Source organism: Carica papaya, chromosome 1 (assembly GCF_054855325.1).
Source record: "Carica papaya isolate Zhongbai chromosome 1, ASM5485532v1, whole genome shotgun sequence".
Taxonomy (NCBI): domain Eukaryota; kingdom Viridiplantae; phylum Streptophyta; class Magnoliopsida; order Brassicales; family Caricaceae; genus Carica; species Carica papaya.
In genome coordinates, this window is record NC_142309.1 from 16,224,258 (window position 1) to 16,246,577 (window position 22,320).

General features: G+C 37.8%; 1 long non-coding RNA gene across 1 annotated transcript in view; it reads right to left on the reverse strand.

Annotated features, from left to right (window-relative positions):
• Positions 1-1,349: 1,349 nt before the first annotated feature.
• Positions 1,350-22,320, reverse strand: part of LOC110811482 (uncharacterized) — a 65,357-nt gene continuing 44,386 nt past the window's right edge. The window contains exons 5-6 of the long non-coding RNA XR_015819367.1: positions 1,686-1,750; positions 1,350-1,580 (exon numbers count right to left, since the gene is read on the reverse strand). This is a non-coding gene — a long non-coding RNA (uncharacterized LOC110811482). The remainder of the gene's footprint in view (positions 1,581-1,685; positions 1,751-22,320) is intronic.

Here is a 22,320-nt window from a genome sequence, read left to right on the forward strand (position 1 = left end):
CTTATAAAGCTCATTAAAAGAGTGAAAATAAATACCAAACCCCTTACCTAAATTGTCAAGCTTTTAGTCTCAATAGCTTTGAGGTTTTTAAGGGGAAAGGTGGCTTGTTTGAGAAGAGTACAGAGTGTTTATATAATTTTATGGAAAAAGAAGGTTTAAGGGTGAGGTTTTGGGGCACCCTAAGTGAAGAAAATAGTCAGGAAAGAGGCTTACCTTCTGGCTAAGGGAGGTGGCCTAAGAAAAGCTTGTAGTGGGTGAGGAGAAGCTTGAAGCTCCTTTGATGCGATAGCAGTCAAAAACATACCTAAACTGGTGGAAGAAAGGAATAGGACTAACAATAATGACCTCTCGGGGAACGAAAGGAAGCATTTTCAAAGTGAGAGTACTCAAGCCAACTTTATTCCTAACTAATTATCAAACAAAGAGGCAGAATCCACTAGATAGAGACCCTGGCCTAAGAAGAAATGACACCAGAAAATACCAAAAATCTAAAAAGTAATAGGCCTCACTGCTAAAGAACGACTTCGCTTAAAAATCCTAGCCCAAGAAGAAGGCCTAGATGTTGTCTGAATGTGGGTACCTATGGGGTACGAATGTGATGCAAACACAATCATGAATGAAGCTCCGATAAAAGAAGTAGACACATTGACTTACCCAAAGGGAGCTAAAAGTGGCCACAACAAACTATGACCAATGGGGAAACAAGTACAATTACCTATGGAACCATTCACATGAAGCCATCCCAAAACTTCAAGGTATTTTCAACATGTTAGTACAAGAACGGGTGAGTAGCAAGATCACCAGTGAAGCCCAAGAAAGGTCCATGGCATGAGAAATCAGTTGAAGACTCATATAGCACACATGATGAACCTTCGACATGAATGCAACAGTTCCTCCATTTATAGGAGGCTAATCACACACGCAGGAATCTTCCCGCATGACATTGGAGCGCTGAGTGTGCGAAAGGTCATTTTGCACCGTGCGCACGTGAGTGCATGAATAGTGCACGCACATACATGAGCGCCGCGCTTTTACGCGTAACAGTGTCTAAGTGCAAGGCTCGCAGGCCCCATGCACAGGACAACCTACGTGCGCCTAAGCTCATCTTGTAAGGCAAACGCCCGGCCTATAGCCAGCTCAGGTGCACGCCCAGCGACCCAACACCCATGACATAGGCCTAGCCCGTAGCCCGTTCCATGTAGGCCCGTGTCCTCCTCAGGTTGGCCCGTGCCCCTAACCCACATGAGTGACCAACAATATGACATCTCAAATACTAATTAAGGCAAATGGGTGTCAAATACAAAAACAGAATAACAAGTGCATGATAAAATTTTATGCAGCAGAATAAATTAATATAAATCTCTTACAAATATATATAAGTTCCAATTATATACATATAACTGAGATCAGAAGTGACTATAAAATACAAGGCCAAAATACAAAAGAATATCACTTCTTTCACTATGTTATTGGACTCATTAGAGTGCAGGAACAATCATGCACTCAAGTTTTATAGATCTATGGGATCCTCATAGACTTCAATGGGTAGGTCAACTTGCGTTTCCTCATTTCTTTCTCATCTAGCGGGGCATGAAAAGAGTGAGTTACATATACTCAGTAAGGAAAACAATATTTAAATAACATAGTAAAGTTTTAAAGGTGATTATTCTAACATAAATACTTACCATTTAGCTACTTCAATTGTCACTGCTTATGGACCCGAACCTGGGTGTTCGTAGGCCTATTTTACCTTATAAAACAAGTTATTTATTAGGAAAATAATACGTTAATATAATCAAGCAAACAAACATCATGCTAGATAATAGAGAAAATCAAATAAATCATGAAATGCTCAGATTTTCATGTCATGCTTAACGAAGTCGTTACGACTTCCATCTTTGAAGACAGATACAGATTTCCAACTACACATGTGGAATGACTAAATCAAATATAGATAACGACAATTTGCTTAGGCACAATTTTGGCTGGCTACACTATGGTACGATCTACGACTACGGCCGTACCAACCATAGTGGTCCTATTAAATATATATAGTCACGACAGTACTTAACCAAAGGTGACCCCCCTAACAGATATTCGCATCACTACTCTTGTAAGAGGATACGTCGTAATCCATATGAAATGGCTCTCTTACGTTTTTCTAGACTATATGGGGGAGGAAGAAACAAATACCCCGGATGGGGTTAAGGGAATAAATATCCCTTAGAAATAAAAAGCTTAACGAGATACTTGATGCATTATGCATGTCAATACAGATACAACTTCAGACCATTCATGCTTTATTTTACTTTTTTTTTGTTTCTTTTATTTTTCCAAGTAACAATACCGATTTTATATTATTTTTATTACATGCAAATCATAAAGTGTTTATAAATCACATAGCATGCTTGAAAACAAGAACAATTTATCTTATTATACCTATACACAAAAGCATGCAAAACAGGCAAAATTACAATTATCATATTTAATATTTTTTTTTATCTAAAAATACTTCTTAAGACGTCAAAAGAAATACTAAATTTCTTACTGAAACCTTGATATTTTTTCCTTCACCGTTCTCCTTTTCTTTCATACTTCTTTCTCTAGATCACTCTCTCTCTCTCTTTCTTTCTCTCTAATTCTTGAAAAATGAAAGAATGGAAGTGTGGGGAAGAATGAGAAGGGAAGACCTATTTATAGAAATTAGAAACTGTTGGATTTGCACCAAGTGATGAAATTCAGTGGAGAGAGAGGAAAAAGATGCTCAAATGACAAATAAGGGAGAAAAGTCTCCTCTATCGACTGCAACGGTGGTGCACCACCCGAGGTGATGACAGCGCAATACCCGAGGTGATAATGGCCCGCCCAGCACGCTGCAGGCCAGCCTATAGGCACACAGGCCTCCTATCGCGCACGCAGGCCTATTGCGCGCAAGCCCCAGGTGCACAGGGGCCTATCCGTGCAGGCCTGCCATTCAGACGGCGCATGAATAGTGTGCGGGGCCTACTTGTGCGCCACAAGACGCGCGCAGTGTCTGACCCGGCACCGTGCACGCAAATGGAATGTGCACACGCACACAGTGTACAGGCATCCCGCGTGGGCAGCTCCCCTTCCCCATGGGATTTTTTTGCTGGATTTTTTCTAAATTTCATTTCTTTTTGTACTGAAATAAAATAAATAAAATTAATGCAATTAAATTAGAATTAAAATTAAATAAAATAAAAAAATTAAAAATTAGTAAAATTCACAAATTATGATAAATAATATGCGGAGTAAATTAAACGAGTTCAATGCAGCCTAAAGGCTCGAATAAATAGATTTTTTCAAATTAATTAAGCACAGCGATGAGTCGAATGTTACAAGTAATCCAACCGACCTTCTTTTTCCTTGAATCCTTCTTAGACTCCACCTCCACCTTTTTCATATGTTTTTTTTAAATTTCGCCATGTGTTTTTCATGGAAAACACATGGGATAATTTCAACATTTTTTTAAAATATTTTTTATATTTAATTTAATGTAAATTCTATCATTTAGGTTTGTTTAATTATTTAATTTGAATTCTAGATTAGGATATAATATTATTTTAAAAAAATTAAGTGTTTCTAATCACTTAGAGCTATTTCGAGAAAAGCCTATATAAAGGCCTTTACCCATAGGTTGTAAACACAATTCACTTGAGAGAAATAAAATTAAAAGCTTTAGTTTTTCTTCAAGAATTAACATTTTGCTAATTTCTTTAACTTCTTCAAGTTCTTCAAGAAGCAGGGGTCTTCAAAAGTTTTGTTGAGCCAGGAAGCGAGGAATGACTTATTAGTAAGTTTGCGGTATTTTTCCTTTTCTTGTTTTAATTATGTAGTTCTTATTTATGCATGCCTATTTGGTGTTGCAAATTCAAGTGGGGGGGGGGTAAGTTTTGATAATGCGTACATTGTGTGGGTTATAGGAGTTGATTTGATCATCTCCACATACTTCCACGTCATCTAGCATCAGAGTTTAGGCTCTTAAAACCCAAAAATATCTTTATTGTTTTTTAGCATTCATGTTCTTAAATTAACATTCAAAATTTATTTTGATTGTTAATTCATTTACATATTACTTGAATCCATTTTAATTGTTCGTTTAAAGTAATTTTGTGTTTGTTCCATTATTCAAAATATATATATATAAAATACAAGAATATCTTAATTGCACCCCATAAGGCAGTTAACACGCTAATTTCCATTCTTGCATGACAAAAGCATAATAGCCACCTAATTGGGTGATTGGAAAACCTTTGAGGAATCAAAGGCAAAGTACCTCATCTAACAAGTGTGAGTGAAAATGTTTGTTCTCCTTCCATTAAATCATTCACGTTTAATTTTTGAATTGCATTTTTATAATCTTGCATTAAGGTTGCATGAAGGAACTTGACCAGTCGTAGAGCGTAGCCAAAAATTTGGGGGTAGTATAAATAGATACACCTTCTAATTATATTCATTGAGATTAATCAGATCCCTACACATCAGTCATAATTGTTATTCTTTGTAATCTACATTTCCATCTTTTATTGTACATTTGTTCTATTATAAAGATTAAGTCTAATTGTTACTAGTTGCTGAACACACAAAAGGCACACCATTCCTTCTTTTGTGTGCTTGTTTTTTAGCTTCAATAGAAATAAATATCTAACAGGGTTCTTTCTTGTGTCATAAGGACCAACGTGCAGACTCGATTCAAGTGATTCTAATTTTGAATGCTCAACTCGAAAAAAAAAGCTGTTAATTGAAAGATTATAGGTAAACACAAGCGAAGGTGAGGGAGAGTTATTACTTTCACTAACCTTTTCTTGCAGGTACTTTGATAAGTCTTAGATCATTGCAGGAATTCCCAACTGAAGCAGTACCCTTGTTTTACAAAGAGCTCTCAACTTTCAAATCAAGGGTGAAGACCATGAACAATGGGAGAGAACATCTTCCACACACAACGTTTGGCCAACAGAAAAGTGTGTAGTATGATCATCGATGGAGGTAGTTGTGCCAATGTAGAAAGTACTCTGCTCGTGGAAAGATTGGGACTAACATGCACTGTTCATCCCAATCCCTATCGGTTATAATGGTTGAATCAAAGCGTCGAAATAAAGGTAACCCAGTAAGTCATGGTAGTACCCTTCTCTATCGATAAGTATAAAAACGAGGTATGTTGTGATGTTATTCCTATGCACGCTAACCATGTAATACTTGGTAGGCCATGGCAATTTGATAGGCAAGTCTGTCACCATGGTCGGACCAATCGCTATTCTTTGCGAAATAACGATCTCACTCATGTCGTCATACCCCTCTCACCACGAGAGGTACACGAGGATTAAGCAAAGGTCAAAAGGGCTTTTAAGGAATACCTAGAAAGAGAAAGAAAAAAGGAAAAAGAGCCTTTATGTGAGAGGAAGCCAGGTGAGGCAAGCAGTTTGTGAAAGAAAAAACCTTGTAGTATTGTGATATAAGGAAGTCTATTTGAACCTATTCGACCTTGACCCAGCCCTACCTCGTAGTATTGTTTTCCTCCTATAGGAGTTCAAAGGTGTCTTACTGGAGGAAATTTTAGACGGACTCCCACCACTATTGGGAATTGAACATCATATTTACTTTGTTCCCAGAGTCACCATTCCTAACTGACCTGCCTATAAGAGTAACCCAGAGGAAACTAAGGAGCTCCAATGTCAAGTAGAAGAGTTGTTGGCAAAGGGACATGTTAGGAAAAGTTTGAGTGCTTGTGCTGTACCCGTCTTACTAGTACCGAAAAGAACGGTTCTTGGAGAATATGTGTCGACTGTTGGGTCATCAACAAAATTACAATAAAATATAGGCACCCCATTCCCTAGTTAGATGACATGCTAGATGAACTTAGTGGGGCGACTATTTTCACCAAAATTGATCTCAAAAAGGGGTACCACCAAATTAGAGTGAACCTCGAAGATGAATGAAAAATGGCCTTCAAAACAAAGTATAGCCTCTACAAATTGCTCGTAATGCCCTTCGACCTTTCGAATGCCCCCAGTACCTTCATGATACTTATGAACCATGTCCTACGTCTATTCCTATGGAAGTTTACAGTGGTATACTTTGACGATATTCTAATCTACAATAAGAAATTAGATGACCACATCCAGCATATTTGTTTAGTCCTTGAAGTCCTTAGAAAAGAATGATTATATGCTAATGTGAAAAAATGTACCTTCTGTAGTGATAAGCTGATCTTCTTAGGATTCATAGTGAGTGTTTGAGGTATTATGGTTGATGAAGAAAAGGTAAAAACCATTAAGGAATGGCCTACACTAACAACTATGAGTGATGTGAGGAGTTTTAATGGGTTAGTAAGCTTCTACAGTAGGTTTGTCCAGGATTTTAATTCCATGATGACACCCTTAAATGAATTGGTCAAATAGGATGCCAAATTCTTATGGACTGACAAACAAGAATCGGCCTTTATCCTATTAAAAGAAATATTGAGCTCTGCCCTTATGTTGGCTTTTACTTGATTTTAACAAAACATTTAAACTTGAATATAATGCTTCAAGAATAGGTATAGGAGCTTTGTCGATGTAAGAAGCACGTCCAATAGCCTACTATAGTGAGAAGGTTAGTGGCACACTACTCAACTACTCGACCTATGACAAGAAGTTGTATGCCTTGGTAAAGTCCTTAGAGATATGACAATACTACCTACTACCAAAGAAAATTGTGATTCACACCAATCATGATCCTTTAAACACCTAAAGGTCCAAGGTAAGCTCAATAGTGGACACAGTATGACGCGGGAGGGTATGGGAGGATCGAATCTACTCTTGAAACCCACTCAACATATGCAATACCAAAACAATAACCACCTATATTTAAACCTCTCCTTGTAATTAAATCTACAATCTTAAAGGAAAGTAAAAACAAAGACTAGAAAAATAAAACAAGGAAAGAAAAGACGCCACAAACTTACCGATAAGTTGATCCCCACTTATTGGCTTAACAAGATTTCTAAAGACTGTTGCTTCTTAAAGAACTTGAAGAAGTTAATTTAAGCAAAAATGCTAAAAGAAAAAAAATTGAAGCTCTCAAGAATTCTCTCAAATTTATTCTCAAATGTGTGCTTTACATCCTAAGGGAAAAGGTTTATTTATAGTTTTTTTTGGGCAATCTAGATGAGTACAAAAATCTTGAGATAATTAATAAAATAATACCCTAGAAAAAATTTTATCTTAATCTAGAATAATTACATAATAAAATAATTATTCTATCCCAAATAAATTAATTTAATAATCCTAGAGGATAGAATTACTATAAAATAATAATTAATTTAAAATCCATATTTATCCAATGTAAAATCCATTTAAAACACATATTAAAATTATTTTTAACACACGGATATTTTGAAAAGTGGGTCTCAAGCTTTTGTAAAAGGTTTTAAAATAAAATAAATATTAAATAATTTAAATATTTAAAAAAAAGGGAAAAGAGGGGTCGGCCTCCGCATGGGTTACATAGGAGAAAGCCCGTGAGAGTCGCAGACTGGCGGGCTTGGGCCCTTGGGCCGCCCACATAGGTGACCAAGTGGGAATCCCGGGTCATGGGTTGCGCGCAAAGCATGCAATCCCAGGTTTACACACATGAGCAGGGGTCGTGCGCATGCCGCTCGTGTCTTGAGCACATGCAGTGCGTGGGGCATGCGGGTTGTTCTGGCCGCGCACTCGTTTGCTACTTCATGCGTACGAGTTACCCACCTGCATGGGTAGATCGCCATACTTGTTACTCACGTGCCAAAGGTAGTTTACGCATGCCGCACATGTCTTCCATCTCCGCACCAAGCTTTGGACCTCCCTTTGTGCTTCATCATTGATCATGTTGCTTACCCAATCTTGGATGAGCAAATTGAAAATTCCTTGAAGCTTGCAAGCCCAACTTTAGGTAATTAGGCCTATGGGCAACTGTACTTGTTTCCCCATTGGGCCTAATTCATCAAGGACTTTAGAGCCTGTGTGTTCTCTTCTTTTATCAGGACATCCTTCATGATGGTTTTCGCTTCATCCACCCCTTCTTCAGAAAAATTCGTCCTCGAATCTTCACCTACATCAAAAGGCAAAATGTTAGATACATTAAAAGTAACAGACACTTTGTACTCACCTGGTAGGTCTATTTTGTAGGTGTCGTCATTGACACACTCCAAAACTTGGAATGGTCTGTCTCCTCGAGAATCCAACTTAGATTTCTGTTACTTGGGAATCTTTCCTTCCTTAGGTGAACCCATACCCAGTCTCCTGGTTGGAAAATGAGGTGCTTCCATCTCTTGTTAGCATTATGGGCATAGGCTTCATTTTGTTTTAGTATGTGCTGTTGAGTCTTCTCATGTATGGTTTTAATGAGTCCCGCGCACTGTTGTCCCTCTGTACTCTTTCCTTCCTGCACAGGAACAGGGGTTAGATCTAATAGAGTCAAAGGATTAAAACTGTACACTACCTCGATCATAGGTAGGCAGTCTTCCCAGGTCTTCAAGTTGCGGCCAACCACGCCCTTAAAAGTGATCCTAGGGTCTTATTTACCACTTTGGTTTGCCCATCAGTTTGGAGGTGATAGGTAGTGGAGACCAATAACTTGGTTCCCAGTTTCCCCCACAATACTCTCCAAAAGTGGCTGAGAAACTTAATGTCTTTGTCACTCACAATGGATTTAGGTATATCGTGAAGTTTGAATATGTCCCTAAAGAATAAATTAGCAATTTTGTGGCATTATCTGTCTTGTTATGAAGAGTGATGCAATAAAATGGTTCATCTTGCTAAACAGTCTACCACAACAAATACACTATCATGACCTCTCTTATCCTAGGAAGCCCTAGTACAAAGTCCATAGAGATGTCTTCCCACAGGGTTGTGGGTACAGGTAGCGGGGCGTACAAACCATAGGCATCACTCTAGATTTGGCTTACCTACAAATAATACACTGGCTACAGATATGCTCAGCATCCCTCTTCATATTTGGCCAATAAAAATGCTCTTGTAACATGTGTAGGGTTTTTGCCACCTTGAAAATGTCTCATGAGTCCCCCACTGTGTTTCCTGCACTAATAACTCCCTAATGGAACAACTTGGTATGCAAAGTCTATTCTCCCTTAAGAGGAATCCATTGATTTAGTGATATTTTTGGAAAGCACAATGCTCACTAGCTTAGTAGATAAAAAAAAAATCTTTATCATTAGTGTACATCTCCTTTATGTACTCAAACCCTAAGAATTTGGAGCTTAAAGTGGATAGGAGCACATACCTTCGAGATAACACATCCGCAATGACGTTGTCTTTCCCTTGCTTATACTTGATCACATAGGGGAACATTTCTATGAACTCTACCCACTTATCGTGTCGGCGGTTGAGCTTACCTTGACCCTTCAAATGCTTAAGGGACTCATGATCAGTGTGGATTATAAATTTTTTTAGTAGCAAATAGTGTGGCCACACTTCTAAGGATCGTACCAAGCATATAATTATCGTAGGTCGAGTAATTAAACAGTGTGTCACTGAGTTTCTCATTGAAGTAGGCTATTAGGCACCCTTCTTGTATCAGCACAGCTCCTATACGTATTCTTGAAACATCATATTCAACCTCAAAGATTTTGTTAAAGTAAGCAAAGCAAGTATAGGGGCATAGCATAATTTTTCCTTTAATAGGGTAAAGGCAGATTCTTTCTTATCAGTCCATACAAATTTGACATCCTTTTTAACTAACTTGTTTAAGGGTGTCACGATGGAACTAAAATCTTTGACAAACCTGCGATAGAAACTGGCTAACCCATGAAAACTTCTCACCTCACTTGCAGTTTTCAGCATGGGCCACTCCTTAATGGCCTTTATCTTTTCTTCATCAACCTTGATACCATGAGCACTTACCACAAATCCTAAAAAGATCAACTTGTCGCTGCCAAAGGTATAGTTTTTTGCATTAGCATATAACCGTTCCCTTTTCAGAACCTCAAGAACAGAACGAATATGCTGGATATGGTCGTCTAGATTCCTGTTGTAGATTACGATATTGTCGAAGTACACAACTACGAATTTTTCTAAGAAAGGTCGTAGAACATGGTTCATAAGTCTCATAAAGGTACTGGGGGCATTTGAAAGGCCAAAAGGCATTACGAGCCATTTATAAAGGGAGTACTTGTTTTTAAAAGTTGTTTTCCACTCGTCTCCAGGGTTCATCCTAATTTAGTGGTACCCACTTTTGAGATCTATTTTGGTGAAGATAATTGCCCCACTAAGTTCATCTAGCATGTCGTCTAACTGGGGAATAGGGTGTCGATATTTTAGGGTAATTTTGTTGGCAGCGTGACGGGAGACACACATTCTCCAGGAATCATCCTTTTTGGGTACTAACAAGACAGGTACAGCACACGAGCTCAAACTTTCCCTAACATGCCCCTTGGCCAACAGCTCTTCCACTTGGCGCTAGAGTTCCTTAGTTTCTTCTGGACTACTCCTATAGGTAGGGCAATTGGAAATGGTTGCTTTAGAGATAAAATCAATTTGATGTTCAATTCCCTATAGTGGTGGAAGTCCATTTGGGATTTCATCTGGCAGGACATCCTTGAAATTTTAGAGGAATGAAACTATACCCTGAGGTAAGGCTGGGTCTAAGTCGGATAGGTTTAGGTAGACTTCCTTATACTGCAATACTACAAGGTTTTTTCTCTCATAAACGGGTTATCTCACCTACATTCCCTCACGTAAAGACTTTTCCCGTTTTCTTTCTCTCGGGTCTTTACTGAGCTAGGTTTACTCCTTTCCGGGGGCTCCCGACTTTTTCTCTTCTTTTCTCTCTCCAAGCATTCCTCGAAGGCCTTTTTGAGCTTCACCTGATCCTCGTGCACCGCTTGGGGTAAGAGGGGTGTAAGGATATGAGTGAGGTCATCCTTTCACAAAGAATAGTGGTTGGTTCGACCATAGTGTTAGACTCATCTATCAAATTGCCAAGGCCGACCAAGTATCACATGGCTGGCGTGCATAGGAATAACATCACAATATACCTCATCTTTATACTTACCGATGGAGAAGGGTACCATGACCCGCTGGGTTACCTTTATTTTGTCGCTTTCATTCAACCGCTACAATCGGTAAGGGTTGGGATAGGCGGTGCATGCTAGTCTTAATCTTTCCACGAACAGGGTATTTACCACGTTGGTGCAGCTTCCTCCATCGACGATCATACTACACACCTTACCGTTGACCAGGCAGCAAGTGTGGAATATATTCTCCCGTTGTTCATGGCCCTCGTCCTTGACGTGCAAGTTGAGGGCCCTCCGCAGAACAAAGTTATCGCTCCAATTGGGAGTTCTCCAACGAGCTAAAACATGTTAAAGTACTTGTAAAAAGACGTTAGTGAAGATAAAAACTCTCTCTTGCCTTCACTCGTGTTTACTTTGCAATCCCTCAATTGACTGCTTCATCTATCGAGTTAAGCGTTCGGGATCGAAATCACTTGAATTGAGTTTGCACGTTAGTCTTTATGACACAACAAAGAACCCTAAAGAATTTCGATTTCTACGAAAGCTCAGAAATAAGCACACAGAAAAAGGAATGTTGCGCCCTTTGTGTATTAAGAAACTAGTAACAATTAGTCACTTAATTACGTAACGGAACAATCATAAAATAAAGAAAATTAAAACATAGATCACAAAAAATGACAATTTGAACTGATGCATAGAGATCTAATCAATCCCGATAGATATAACCGGCAGGTGTATCTTCCTATACTACTCCAATTTGTCGGCTACGCTCTATGACCGGTCAAGTTTTCTTAATGCAGATTACAGAAATGCAATTCAAAAATTAAATGTGGATAATGTGCAGAATGAAAACAAAAGTTTTTGCTTACACTGGTTAGGCAACGTACTTTGCCTTTGATTTCTCAAAGGATTTCCAGTCACTAATTAGGTGGCTATTTTGCTTTTGTGATGTAAAATGCAAACAATGTGCCAATTGCCTTATGGGGTACAATTGGGATATTTTTAATATTTTTGATATATATAATTTTTTTAATAATAACACGAACTACTTGAATTAAACAGATAGATATGAATTCAAACCGGATGCAATACAAAGAAATCAAAAAATTTGAATTGTTAATGAACAAAATGCTAAAGTAAATAAAGATAGATTTGAGTTTCTAAGAGCTAAAGCTCTAATATCAAATGATACAGAAGGGTATGGGGAGGATCGAATCTACTCGTAAGACCTACTCAATGTATGCAATACCAAACAATAACCACCTAGAATTAAACTCCTCCCTCTAATTGAATCTACAATCCTGAAGAAAGTAAAAACAAATACTAGGAAAATAAAACAATGAAAGAAAAAATGCCATGGACTTACCGATAAGTTAATCCCCGCTCCTTGGCTTAACAAGACTTCTAAAGACTGTTGTTTTCCACAAAAACTTGAAGAAACTAATTTTAGCAAAAATGCTAAAAGAAGAAAAGCCGAAACTCTCAAGAATTCTCTCAAATTTATTCTCAAATGTGTGCTTTACATCATAGGGGCGAAGGTCTATTTATAACCTTTTCTGGGCAATCTAGATGAGTATAAAAATCTTGAAATAATTAACAAAATAATACCCTAGATAAAATTCTATCTCAATCTAGGATAATTGTATAATAAAATAATTATTCTTTTCCAAATAAATTAACTTAATAATCCTAAAGGATAGAGTTATAATAAAATAATAATTAATTTAAAATCCATATTTATCCCATGTGAAATCTATTAAAACACATGTGGAAATTATTTTTAACACATGGGTATTTTGAAAAGCGGGTCATAAACCTTTTTTAAAAGGTTTAAAATAAAATAAATATTAAATAATTTAAATATTTAAAACAAGAAAGGAAAAAGAGGGGTCGGTCAGTTGGGTTAACCAGATGGGCCGAGCCGGCCAGTCCACGCGGGTTGCACGAGAGAAAGCCCGCGAGAGTTGTGGGCTGGCAGGCCTGGGCCCTTGGGCCATCCGTGGGCTTGTCCGTATGGGCAACCAAGTGGGAATCCCAGCCCATAAATTGCACACGGGGCATGCGATCCCAGGTTTACGCACATGCACAGGGGTCGCACACATGTTGATCGGGTATTGCGCGCATGTGGCGCAGAGGGTGTTTGGGCTGTTCTGGCCGCACGTTCGCTTGCTACTTCACGCGTGCGAGTTACCCACCTGCACAGGTCGATCTCCATGTTTATTACTCATGTGCCAAAGGTATTTTATGCCTGCCGCACGTGTCTTCCATCTTCACGCTGGGCTTTAGACCTCCCTTTGTGCTTCGTCATTGATCGTGTTGCTTACCCAATCCTAGACGAGCAAATTAAAAATTCCTTGAAGCTTGCAGGCCCAACTTCGAGTAATTAGCCCTACAGAGAACTATGTTTTTTCCCTATTGGGCCCTAATTCTTCAAGAACTTCAGAGTTCCGCGCACTCTATTCTTTTATTGAGACATCCTTCGTTATGGTTTTTGCATCACAATAAGTGGGTGGAGTTCATAAAATCATTTCCCCATGTGAACAAAGTATAAGCAAGGGAAAGATAACATTGTCACTTATGCATTATCTCAATGGTACGCTTTATTCTCCACCTTAAGTTCTAAATTTTTAGGGTTTGAACATATAAAGGAGATGTATACCAATGATAAAGATTTTTTCTCTATTTACCAAGCTTATGAACATTACGCATTCCAAAAATACCACAGGAGCCATGGGTTCCTACTAAGGGAAAACAAGTTATGCATACCAAGTTGTTCCATTAAGGAATTATTAATACGAAGCACATAGTGGGAGACTTATGGGACATTTTGGGGTAGCCAAAACCCTAGACATGTTACAGGAACACTTTTACTAGCCTAACATGAAGAGTGATGTCCGAGCACATTTGTGGCCAGTGTATTGTTTGTCGACAAGCCAAATCTCAAGTGTTGCCTCATGGCCTATATACTCCATTACCTGTACCTACAGCCCTGTGGATAAACATTTCTATGGATTTGGTGCTAGGATTGCCTAGGACAAGGAGGGATCATGACAATATATTTTTTGTGGTAGATTGTTTTAGCAAGATGACCGATTTCATAGCATGTCACAAAACAGATGATGCAACAAACATTGTGAACCTATTCTTTAGGGACGTAGTGAAACTTCACAGTATACCTAAGACCATCATGAGTGACAGGGACGTCAAATTTTTTAGCCACTTTTAGAGGGTGTTGTGGGGAAAGCTAGGGATAAAATTATTGTCCTCTACCGCATGTCACCTCCAAACTGATGGGCAGACTGAAGTGATAAATAGGACCTTAGGATCCCTACTAAGGGCCATGGTTTGCCACAACTTCAAGACTTGGGAAGATATTTACCCATGGTTGAGTTCACCTACAACCGAAGTATTCATACTTCCACTCCGTATCACCTTCCGAGGTAGTATAAGGTTTAACTTTTCAACTCTATTGGATATAATCCCTATTCCTGTGAAGGAAAAAAGAGTGCTGATGGACCATAGCGAGCTAAACTTATCAAATCCATACACGAAAAGACATGGCAACACATACAAAAAAAGAATGAATCCTATGCCCACAATGCTAATAAAGGGAGGAAATGCGTGGTTTTCCAACCAAGAGATTAGGTATGGGTTCATCGAAGAAAGGAAAGGTTTTCCAAGCAATAAAAATCTAAGTTAGATCTTCGGGGAGATGTTTTAAATCTTGGAACATGTCAATGAAAACGTTTATAAGATTGATCAACAAGGTGAGTATGAAGTGTCTGTCGCTTTTAATGTATCTAATCTCTCTCATTTTGATGTAGGTGAAGATTCTAAGATGAATTCTTTTAAAGAAGGGCAGATGACACGAGCATAGTCATGAAGGAAGCTCCAATAAAAGTAGTAGACACACTGACCTACTCAAAGGGAACTGAAGGTGCCCACGACAAATTAGGACCAATGGTAAAACAAGTACAACTACCCATGGGACTAATTATGTGAAGCTGGGCTGAAAAATTCAAGGTATTTTCAACCTATTAGTACAGCAATGGGTGAGTAGAAAGATCATCAATGATGCCCAAGAAAAGGTCCAAGGCATGAGAAATTAGTGGAAGACTCATACGACACACGTGACCCACCTTCGGCACGAGTGCAACGATTCCCCCACGAATTGAAGCCCACTCGAACATACAGGACCCTTCCCCACATGACAACGACACACCAAGTGTGCTGAAGGTCATTCCACATGCTCTGCGCACGAGCAAGCTTGCGAATAGTGTGTGCACGCGCACGGCTCGCATGGTAGCGCCCTTATGTGAGTCCCGTAGGCCCTATACAGGACAACCTTCGTGTGCCCAAGCCCATCTTGCCAGGTGCACGTCTGGCCCGTAGTCGACCCAGACGCACGCCTAGTGGCCCAGCATGCAGGCCCAACACGCGGCCTTCTCTATGTTGGCCGCATGTCGTCCCCGGGTCGGCCCGTACCCATAACCTGCATGAGTGACCCGTAACCTGGCTAACGTTCTTTTCTCCTTGAGTCCTTCTTGGACTCCACCTCCACCTTTTCCACATGTTTTTTTGTAAATTTTCCCATGTGTTTTACATGGGATAATTTCATTATTTTTTTAATTTTTTATGGTTAATTTAATGTAAATTTTATCACTTAGGTTTATTTAATTATTTAATTTGAATTTTAGATTTAGATAGAATATTATTTTAATAATTTTTAAGTATTTGTAATCACTTAAAACTATCCTCGGAAAAAGCAATATAAAGATCATTGCCCATAGATTGTAAACACAATTCACTTAAGAGAAATAAAATTAAAAGCTTTGGCTTTTCTTCAAGAATTAACATTTTTCTTATTTCTTTAACTTCTTCATGTTCTTTAAAAAACAGGAGTCTTTAAAAGTTTTATTGAGGCAAGGAGCGGGGATCAACTTACCGGTAAGTCTGTGGTATTTTTTCTTTCCTTATTTTAATTCCTTAGTTCTTCTTTATGCATGCCTATTAGATGTTGTAGATTCAAGTAGATGAAAGCATTTTCTAAACGGTTAAGTTTCAATATTGCATACGTTGTGTGGGTTATAGGAGTTGATTCGATCGTCCCCATACCCTCCCGCATCAACATGTGTAGCAATGCACATTCAGGAGACATATTCGCCATATTTTCCAGTATTTCGAGAACCTGCAATGCCCAAGCCAAGGCAACCATATTCCCTGAAAGATGACAAGTGGCAGGAAGGCTCCTTGGCACGTGTGCAAAATTTCTCATGGACAAACGAGCCCTCCCACGCATGCGCCAAGCGTACAAGGCTGCATGCCACATGCACATAAAGCAAATGAATAGCACACGCACATGCGCAGGCAGCGCGCGTTTATGCACAAGCCTAAATTGGGATATAATATTATTTTTAAAATATTTAAGTGTTTGTAATCACTTGAAAATATATAAGTGTTTGCCCATAGGTTATAAACACAATTCATTTTAAAGAAATAAAAATTAAAATTTTGGCTTTTCTTCAAAATTAGCATTTTGCTAATTTCTTTAGCTTTTTCAAGTTCTTTAAAACGTGGGAGTCTTCAAGAATCTTGTTGAGTCAAGGAGTAGGGATCAACTTACCGGTAAATTTGTGGTATTTTTTCTTTCCTTATTTTAGTTCCCTAGTTCTTGTTTATGCATGTCTACTAGGTGTTATAGATTCAAGTAGAGGGATGAGTTTTCTAGGTAGTTAAGTTTCGATATTGCATACATTTTACAGGTTATAGGAGTTGATTCGATCCTCTCCGTACCCTCCTATGTCATCTGGTATTAGAGCTTAGCCTCCTAAAACCCAAACTATTTTATTGTTCTTCAGCATTTTTGTTCTTAAATTAATGTTTAAAATTTATTTTGATTGTTAATTCATTTGTATATTGCTTGAATCCATTCTATTTGTTCATTTCAAGTAATTTTATGTTTGTTCTATTATTCAAATATATATATATATAATACCAATAAAATCTCAATTGCACCCCATAAGGTAATTGACATACTATTTTACATCCTTGCATGATAAAAGCAAAATAGTTGCCTAATTAAGTGACTAGAAAACCTTTGAGGAATCAAAGACAGAATACTCACTAAATAGGTGGGAGTGAAAACTTTTATTTTCATTCCGTTACATCATTCACATTTAATTTTGGATTGTATTTCTATAATCTTGCATCAACATTGAATGAAAAAACTTGACCAGTCATAGAGCATAGCCAATAAAATTGGGGGTAGTATAAATAGATACACCTTTCGAGTATATCCATCGAGTTTAATCAGATCCCTATGCATTAGTTCAAACTATCATTCTTCGTGATTTACGTTTCTATCTTTTATTATGCTTTTGTTCTATCATAAGAAATTAAGTGACTAATTATTTCTAATTGCTTAATACACAAGAAGCACATTATTCCTTCTTCCGTGTGCTTGTTTCTGAGCTTCAGTAGAAATCAAGATCCATCAGGGTTTTTGGTTGTGTCAAAGGAGCTAACTTGCAAACCCAATCCGAGTGATTCTAATTCTAAATGCTTAACTCAACAGAAGAATTTATAAATTGAGAGATTGCAAGGTAAACACAAGGTAAGGTAAGGGAGAGTTATTACTTTAACTAACATTTGTCTTTGTAATGACTCCATGATGTCTCACAAAAGCACCAACAGTAGACCAGTAACTATATAATAGAGGGTCTTAGACATGTTCACTCAGTTAAGTATCCAAATAGGTAACATGCCTGCCCGCATGGATCGTCAGGAACAGGGTGACAATCTCAGTCGCACTTAACGCTAAATAAAGTGGGAAGAAATAGGATCCTATGGTGATGAAGTTGGTGACAGACAAGGAGGCTTCAAGTTCCATATACCAGCCTTCAAGGAAAGAATGATCCCGAGGCTTATCTTGAGTGGGAGTGGAAAGTAGATCGCATCTTCAGCTACCGCAACTACAATTAAGAGAAAAAGCTCAAGTTGGTCACCATTGAATTTACCGACTAGGCCTTAGTATTGCGGGATTAATTAGCCCTTCTCCTTGAACAAGATGGGAACCTGTCAATCACCACTTATAGAGAACTAAGATCCATTATGAGGAAACGATTTGTACTACTTCATTTCAATAGGGACATGAACCTGAAGCTACAACACATGACTAAGGGCTCAAAGTTAATAGAAAAATACTACAAGGAAATGGAAATAACCATGATTAGGGCCCAAGTTAACCAACGATTGGAAGCCACCATGGAAGGAACTAGGGATATGTCAGTAACAATTCCCACTGTAATTAAAGATGGACTCGAAGAGATAAAGGTAAGAAGGTGGACGATAGTAAGGAAAATAACCCACTAGTAACCCAATAGGTAACCCTAAGGCACCTACTACTCACCAAAGCACTGTTAAGTGTTTCAAGTGCCTAAGATTAGGCATATTGCATCCCAATGTCCCAATCAGTGGGCCATGATCATCCGATACGACAGACATATCGTAAGTGATCATGAGAGTAGTGATCAGTAGGAAGACCTACCACTAGTGGGAGCAAGTATAGAAAGTGTCACTTAATCGGTATAGCGGGATGTGTTCATGGCTCAACGAGCACTGAACATACAAGTTAAGCCTTAAGGCAATGACTAGAGGGAACCTATCTTCCACTCTAGATGTCTGGTCAATGAAAATGTCTATAGTGAATTAATCTGCAAATAGCATCCTAGCCCCTACAAGCAACACTAGTTGAATGACAGTAAAGAGATAAACGTCACCAAGCAGGTACATGTTCCATTTTCTATTGGTAACTATATAGATCATAAACGGTGTGATTTGGTTCTAATGAAAGAATGGCACCTACTACTAGGCAAACCAATGCAATAAATCGAGATGTTAGCCATGTTCGTGAAAAGAAGCAATAGTCTATATGAATGGGAAGCCTCACCCATGTTTTGACACTTTTGTCAAGGAGAGATGCCTACGAAGACCAACTCAAAATTAAGAAGTCATATGATGAGTTCACTAAAAGACAGGAAGAGAAAGGTAACAGTTCAGGCTAGGCCAAAAGTTATTTCTTCATTCAAGAATAATCTGAGCACCCCGCTACCTATCTGGTAAATCGTTTGTCCTCTTTTTCCCTAGACAAAAAGTTTATAATCACTGTAGATTTGAGGATCAAACCTCTCAAAGAAAAGGGGATGACACAATAATAGTTGAAGACAAACCTAAACTAGTGGATGGAAGGAAAGGACTCGCAATAATGACCTCCTAGGGAACAAAAGGAAGCATTTCTAAAGCGAGAGTACTCAAGCCAACTGTTGTAATATGACTCACCTAACAAGTGCACTAGTTCGAATACATACTATAACAGTAAATTCGGATATCGTCCTATGAGGACTAATATAACAATTATTAGAATCATAACTAATTGATATTATTTGGCCAATGACTAAGAGAATGAGTATAAACTAAAACTTAACAACAAAAAGAAACAATGAATAAGGATTAATTAACAATCAAGATATAACGATGGTTAAGATCTTAGAATCCACCCTAAGTTCAACTTTGAATTTCCTTAATTCAATCTACAACTAGAACTTCCCCCCAATTTCATTCAATCATGTAGTAATCTCTTTTTCAAGATCAATTACCCTACCTACTTCATAATGACACACAAATCTCTATAGATTAGTATGAATCGGTGCACTAACATTCAATCATCAAATATATAAATCATGTCAAGTATCTCTACTCACATTTAATCTCTTATACTAACTTGAGATTCTAATAAGCAATCAATCTCTCAATCCAATCATTCATCATAAATCATCAAACAGGTGATCAATCTATTTATGCATTAAGCCATAAGATGACATATAAGAATTGGGGAAAAAACCTTTCATAAATTGAATAAGGAAATCACAAAGTATCCCTTAGGGTTTCATCAAATATCCCAACAGAAGAGTTTAGTTACACATCCTAAAGAAAATTACAAGAATAAAATCTAAAGGAAACATGAAATGATTAAGAGTAACCGACTAAAAGAAGCTCTTGATCTCTACAATCATCCTCTCTTTTCTCCTCCAGTCCTGTCTTTTTCTTTAGGCTCCTCATCTTTTTATTTCATTCAAGACCTAATATTCTGATCTGGCACGTCCCACGACTGTGTTGAATTGACACACGGTCGTGTCTTCCTCAAAATTACATTAATTTCCAGCTTTTAGACATGATACGGCCGTGTCTCCCAAACACACGGTTGTGTCTCTTTCACGAGCGAAATAGAAAGGTTGCCTTCTTAACACATGGTCGTGTGTTAACCCAGTATAGGGCATACGGCCGTGTCTTTCAGGAATATGGTCGTGTCTCACTCCTCCTCAGAAACAAAAACATTGGCTCCGTAACACATAGTCGTGTGTTATGGCCATGTCTCCCACATCTTCATGTTTCAAACCTTTTCACCCAAATCTTGTTCCAATCCACTCTAATTTGCTTCCAAGTCACAAAATCATTCTTGAAAAGTGCCAAAAACAATCCAACAACATATGTGGCAAAAATCAATAAAATAAACTCAAATAAAATAAGAAAATATCTATAAAATTTAATTATATCAACTCCCTGACACTTGAGTTTTTGTTTGTCCTCAAGCAATCTTAAATCCATTCCAGAGTAAAACCATTAATGAAATCCTCCTCGTCAAGACTATATTAGCTCAGGATAACACAAAATAATATGTACAAAGGCATAATCATCTATCGAAGGCAGTTCAACAAGTTCATAATATAGACCTCATCCTGTCCCATCTTATTCTTAGAAATTAAGTATCTAAAATATTTTATGAGTCATTCAATCATTTGTAATATCCAAAATTTATACCCCAAAACATAATCAAGCTCAGTTGGCAAAAGAGTAGGCATCCATGCAACTTTAGAAATCAAAGCACCTTATTAGTTGTTCAGAATGTCAGTCAACCTTTTTATGTGAGTGCAGACATTGGTGATGCCAGCCCCTGGTTACTCAGTTGGACACACTTTCAAATGGCCACTAGCTCTACTCATAACCAACATTTTTATTTTTCGAGCTACATCGGTCCATTAAGGAATAAGCCCTCCCTACTAAAGGCAACTATGTTCCTAGGGCTCAAAATTCAGACCTCTAGTTAAGCTAGCATAGTGCCGAATAGCTATGCTATGCCCCTTAGTGGTGTAAAATTGAGTTATTAGCGGAGTAGGTTTTTTTTTCTACTAGCTTTATTCATAACAACAATTTTATTCTTCGAGCTAAATCGGCCCACTAAGGAGTAAGCTCTCCCTACCAAAGGCAGGTACATTCCCAGGCCTCAAAATTGAGACCTCTGGTTAAGCAGCGTAGCGCTGACCCCCTAAGTTACGCCCTTTAGTGGTGTAAAATTGAGTGATTAGTGGAGTAGTTTTTTTTTTCTTTTTGCATACATATATATCTAATTCTCTACCAAAATATACTTTCTTTGGTAAAGAATTATTCACTTTAGACCAAAAAAAAAATGAATTTCATTACTCAAAGGATGTTGAAGATTCTAAACTTTTTAAACTTAAATAAACTAAATAAGGTCAAATACTTCCATTGTTAAACTATTTCCATAGACAATCTTATCCCAATACATATAGATTTAATGCCACAATTATCATTATAGCTAGTCATGACGTAACAGGACACATCAAGATCAAATCATGGAACTTCATTAAGATTTAAAGGATAAAAATAAATATAAAGAATTAGAATACCACTCCCCCACACTTAAAAGCGGCTATGTCCCCATAATTCATGAAGTAAAAAAATAAAAGACAATGAAGACAAAAGAAACAAAACTTCCCTGAGATTTTATTGGAGTAGCATCCACTACAGCCTTGGTGAAATTTTTGAAAAACCTAAAAACATATCGACAAATGATAAAGGAAAACTAAGCAAACAAGTTTGTGGTAAATGAGAGTAGGGAACTAAAAGATATAAAAGGTAAAAATAGACTGGAAAACAAACATAAAAAATTGAAAATAAAAATAAAATAAAATAAAAAGTGAAACTAACTGTCTGACGGTGGGTAGGGTGGGGGTTGAAATCATATATGCTGGAAGTATGCCATCATTATTGCTCCATTCGCCTTTGGTATTCTTTATTTTTTTTTGTCCCATATTAAGCTGCTTTAATCTCTCCTCTATGGTGGAACTTGAACCAAAACTTGCTCCTGCATTGACCTGGGGAGAACTAGGCTCAAACTTATCCATGGGTCCCAACCACCTTAATTTCAACTAATTTAGTGGTTCTTTAGTTGA